The sequence below is a fragment of the Aristolochia californica genome, unplaced genomic scaffold, assembly GCF_029961685.1.
Source record: "Aristolochia californica isolate CCGP_79_NKW_82.1479 unplaced genomic scaffold, dmAriCali1.0.hap1 SCAF_13, whole genome shotgun sequence".
NCBI classification, from domain to species: Eukaryota; Viridiplantae; Streptophyta; class Magnoliopsida; order Piperales; family Aristolochiaceae; genus Aristolochia; species Aristolochia californica.
Window position 1 is genome coordinate 25,891,498 of NW_027181804.1, and position 6,000 is coordinate 25,897,497.

Below are 6,000 nucleotides of genomic sequence, written 5' to 3' on the forward strand. Positions count from 1 at the left end.
GAAAGGACCTTTCTGATCTTCCAGGTCTGTTATTTTATTTATATACCAATTCTGATCCATTTCCATAACTTCAATTTATATTTTGTGCAGAGGTGCAGGTCTATTAGGGTCTGTTTGGAAAAGAAAAGAAAATAAGAATTGACCATTATTATTGTAAAGTTAGGTCCAAGGCACTGATACTATGTGAAGTTGGGTCTAAGGTTTATCCCAAAATAACTAGCCAACTTGAAAAACCTTTTTTTAACTAATAAACTCAAAATCTTTGTATTCACAAATCTATGTGGGATTATTCTTTAACATTCTCCTTCACATGTATATCCTTTTTTTGTGGTTTTACAAGTGGATAATTTAGGTGTAGACCTTTTGTGGCTCTATAAGTGAGGTGTAAGTTCTCTTTTGTGGTTCTATAAATGGATAATTTTAGGTGTATGTCCTCTTTTGTGGCTCTTTAAGTGGATAGTTTAGGTGTAGACCATCTTTTGTAGTTCTATAAGTAGATAGTTTAAGTGAAGGTTCATATATGACCTGTTCTGATACCATGTAAAGTTAGGTGCAAGGTATTGATACCATGTAAAGTTGGGTCCAAGGTTTATCACAAAATTACTAGCCAACTTTTAGGAAACCTCTTTCCCAATTAATAAACTCAAGATTTTTGCACTCACTAATCCATGTGAGACTATTTTTTAATAATTATTCCCAAAATAGTTAGTGAAAAGGAGAATTTGATTATTATCTTATTTTTACAAACTATTTTTTGGAATAATAATGATCAAATTCTTATTTTTTAGGGGTTTCAAACAGACCCTTAAGATAAATGCATGCCTTAGCCCTCTTCACCTAAAACAAAAAATTAGAATAACGTTTCACACGCATGCTAACATGTTAACATAACATAATATCATATAATATTAATATAATTGTAAACTTGAAAATTTAATTGTTTAAATTAGGGTTTCAATGGTTCATATCATCGACATGAATGAGGTTAAAAGGATTTGATAGTTAGTTGAGCAAATATGAATATTTAGTTAAGGGGTTAACCAAAGATCAAAATCAAGGTTTTGAATAAAATCAAAGTCGATTATCAAATCAAGGCTTGTTCAATGGTAAAAACTAAGTGAATTTTAAAGGGGATTTCACCTAAACACCACCTAGGTGCTACAAAGCAACCTAGTGGCCTAAAAGGTGACACAACGTTGGATGAAAAACCTACCCAAGTAAGAGAGGAGGGGGGGCTGTCATAAGAAGGCTTCACCTTAAAGCAAAAGTGGCACAAAGGATAAGGTGAGATCTCATCTTCACTAAATGAGGTCACTCCCCTCCGTCGCAGGAGAAAAAAGTGGCAGAGAGGGCATCTCGCCCCTCCTCCCCCTCTTCCCTCTCTATTTTTCAGAGAGGGAAACAGGGGACCGACGCTTCCTCCCCTTTGTTGTTGGAGAGGTGAATTTGGAGCAACAATGATGACAGCAGTGAGTTTCAAGCAGCTTCCGATCATGGCAGTATAGCCGGTGAGACAACGCAGCGGAAACCGCTAGTGAGGTGATGATTCGAGTCTGCATTGGGTGGACTGATGCTGTTATCTCCAAAGGAACTCCCTGAAGCTGCCGATACTCTTGGAGATAGGGAAGCTTGGCACAATGAGTTGTTTCTCATGGCGAGTGGAGGTGATAGTGTGTTTGTGAACTGCATCATGGGTTGTAGCTACTGTGAGTGAGAGGAGCATGTCAAAAGGGAGAAGATGGTAGAGATGTTATAGGAGAAAGAGACGAGGAAATAATCTCCTCATGATTTTCCTTGAGATGGAAATGGAAGGATAAATGCTTCCTAAACTTGCCAAGAAACAGTCTTACTGTAACTGTGGATTATCATTAACATGGTAAATGGATATAAAGTAAGACGAGAATTTGAAAAGATTACTGGACATATCAACCAGACGAGTACGATGATCGTGCTTCTGCAAGGTATGGATTCAAGGCGTTTCTTCTTTAAATGGATCGAAACCTCATTTTCCTGTTCAAAAACAAAAAAAAGTGACCACACAGAACAGTAGAATCCTCTTAGTTTTGCAGGAGACTCACTGATATCATAATGTTGCCTTTACAAGGACTTATTCCACTTAATTGAGCTAGTGCATAGTATTATAAATTTGGGGTTGGAAATTTAAAATATTATACTAGGTCAAGCATATTTGAATAAGTGTTCTTTTAGTTTAAAATTGAAATGCTTTGTTAAAATATTAATTGTGAGCTAATATTTTGAAATCATCATTTACATTGAGTTGCTTGATGTGATCCCCCGTATTTGAAAAACCAATTTGGTTTTATCTCAACCTTATACTTTGAAATATGCTCAACATAGGACCTAATTGAGTTGTTATTGCATTATGGGTACATAAGATTGGTTGTACCAATTTGATTGTACTTGTACTTCGATATTTGCCTATTTGAAGAGAATTTTTATATTAAACTGAATTATTAGTGAGTGACACTTATATTGATATGTCAAACTTTGGCAAGGCAAAACCGTCCTCATGTCATTTGAATGAGAGAAACAGATAGTTTCTTTTGGAAGACGAAAGATTTCTTTTGAAATTCAATCCAGTATTTGTTGTAGACTTCAGTTATCCTTGGGATATTGATTATCCATTTTTGTCCATCTTGCATTAGGTTAGGATGTTCTTCGTATTCTCCTTGTGTTTCATGGTGCACATGAATACTATTTCAGAGAGATGTACATTCTATGCCTATTGGTTCAGACATTTAAGAATTTTAGAGAAGCTGTCTTTTCTAATTTTTGGAACAATATTTGGATTTTTCATTCCAATCGGTATAGTGTTATGAACGGAGAAGTATGTTGAATAACTAGTTCTCTTACTTCTTCTTTGTTTGTCAAAGCACAAATATCTCTAATAAGACGACCTCTGTCTACACTTTGTTGAGTTTTTACTTTGGCTATTTTGAGAATAACCAATTGTAATTCTTTTCTGGTAGGTTTTGAATTTACTACCTTAGTTTTCATTTCTCGAATAAGTTCTAATATTTGAGAATGTTTAAATTCATTATCTACAAAATATTGTAGATCATTAAGGAGATTTACCATTGGTTGGGTAAATATTCCTTTTAATAGTTCAAAGTGTTTTTTTTTTATTTCTCGATGGAGTATTTTCACCTTTTCATTTACTCGCTTTCTATTCTTAGACAAAGGAAAACTACGTATTCTGTAATGTATCTTTCACAATAACTTTTCATAAAAAAACTATGATGGATGTCACATACTAAATCCATTATATTGTTTAATATTAGATTTTCTTTATTATGCCATCCATGTGGATAACCTATTATTGGACAGACATTCGTTTGTCCAGTTTTTAACACTATGTTGTGAAGGACCGTTGAGTTCCTTCTGACTGACCAACTGATGTCTTTGATACATTTGTGATATACAAATGTTATTCGGATGTGACTAGTTATGGGTCGTAACTTTAGGGAGTATGTTTATACCTAAAGTATTATGTAGGGCTCTGACACCATTTTTATTTATTCCACCATTCTAAAGATTTTTCAGAACAGGTAGATTCCAGAAGTTGTTGAATTTCTATATCACAGGATTTTGCGAGGAGGAGAGATTCCAGGGGGGAACTTCATCACCTCGCTGGCTGCGTTTTTTGAAGGCTTGATGGAAGACATCTCCACTGCCAGAAATGGCAAAACCCTCTAAAGGTTTGACCGCGTATGCATAACACCAGAGTCATCAATTTCACGTTGAGAATGACAATGAAATCTATAATATAATAGTGTTTGTTCAATAGGGGCGTGAAACATTAACCATTCATTTCCAAGGACTAAATCAGGTCTTATATTTATGGTTGGTCCTATGCTAAGGAGAATAGGTATTAAAAACTTTTCACCTCCGATGTTGAGATGAATATTTCTTGCTTCGAATGGTAGAGAAAAGTTTTCTCCATATCCAATACTTAAAGAGAAGCTTAAAATTCAAGGGATGATTTGATGAACACGATATATTTATGTTCTGAGCTCATTATACCGTTGTAGGGCTGAAACTTTCTCAATGAATCTATTGGGAGTTACTCTGTAAAGCAAAACACCAAACAGACTTAGCTCATTAACACCTCATAGGGATGAATTTTTATTGATGAGAATCTATTCATAGTTACTCAGTGAGGCAAAACACCAAACAACTTCAAGTGAGGAATATAAAAACTCCAACTGCGCCTCAACACAACAGCAAGAGTAAAACAAGAAAAAACCAGTTTCCCAAACATATGAGGTTTTTAAAGAGTCAAAACAAATAGGGTTTTGAAAAAGTTAAGTACCTATGCCTGTGATTTTGAAATCTATTTTGTGTACTTAGTAATTTTTATTCATAACTTCATTGTGCAAATTTTAATTTTTTTTGCATTTTATAAGTTTTGGCTACGAATCTATTAAATTAGACTCTAAATTGGGGTTTTCCCTACTTTTTCAAAACTCTGATTATTGACTTTTCAAGTCTCACTGTACTCATACTTTGAATTCATTATTTTGAGATTGAATTGAGCTATAATAATTGTGGTAGAATCACTTAGGATTGGTGTATTCTTTTGTGCTTTTGTTCAATTGTAAATCAATCAATAATTTTGAAATTGTAAACCAATAAAAAACTTGGATAAACTTGTTGTAGGTTTTTAAAAATCCCTTTAAGGGTCTAGTTGTCTATGCCCAATGTTGTTGACCATAAGTCCCACATATTGGCAAGTGCAACAATGGCTGCTAAAAACTACTATTGTACTTGTCATTTGTCTAATGAATATAGTGCATTAACTCTATGGTACAACAACCTTGGGCATAGATTAGTAATCAAAGACAAGGTTTGGATGTTGAACCACTATAAAAATAGTTGGGTTCATTGTAGTTACTTATTAACTTGAATGTTTTGTTGTTTGAATTCTTAAGTTTCAACTTTAAGTTAAAATTAGTCGTTATAATTTGACAAACTTATTTATCCCCTTACCCTTTCCTCTAGGCTTATCCTTGTGGGGCCTAACATCATAGAGTTTAGAACTTTAAATTTGTCTTTTGACAGATATATAAGAACATCAACGTTCAACTCCGAGGCTCCCATAGAGAGAACATTTTACTTGAATTACTAGACTCCATAAGTGATAAATCCTCCTACACAAATCGAGGAATCAACACTAAAACTAGTGGATGAGTTTGTTGAAATGAACCCAAAACATGGGTTGAATAACAATCGCAAGATTAGCTCCTTTTGTCATATATGCCAACAATTTGTAAATATTTTCCAAAAAATAATGTGAAATAAAATCAACTACTAAAGTTCTGACAATGTCATTATTATCCAACTAGATTTGAAAGAGAGCACCTTTGGGGTTATGAAGCAAGTTCTAGGAGAAGCTATTCAAGGAGGCAAAAGATTTGTTCTTATGGGAACCAGAAGTGAGGTTGGCCATATTCAAACCAACTGATAATCTTAACAAACTTCTCAACTCCACAAGATGTTGAAGGTTTACAATTAGTTTAGGCTAAGCTCAAATTTCACACTTATGTGGCAAAATTGACCCACAATGAGAAGATGGAAAATATAGAGAATTAGAATTCGAGATGGTTTTAGAAAACCTAACAATTAAATTGAAGCAAATTAACAAGAAAACTAAAGCTAAGAAACAAACAAAAAAAGAGGTGCATAGTCTCTCTGGAGATGATATTCAACTCAAAAACATAAATGAACCTGTTGTAGTATGTGTGAGAGACATTAGAGCTTATATACCCCATTCTCCTATTTATAATTTAAAAATGATTAAAAATTACATTTATGTTCCTACAACTCCTAAACACGAGATGACTGAGGAACCATCTAATAGGTAATCAAGAATTGATCAAATGACTCAAGCCTTAGGAGGAAAATATCCAAGTTAAAAGTTTAAGGTGTCGGGCATCAGTGATGTTATTATATCTATAATCTAAATCATTAAAATACTAA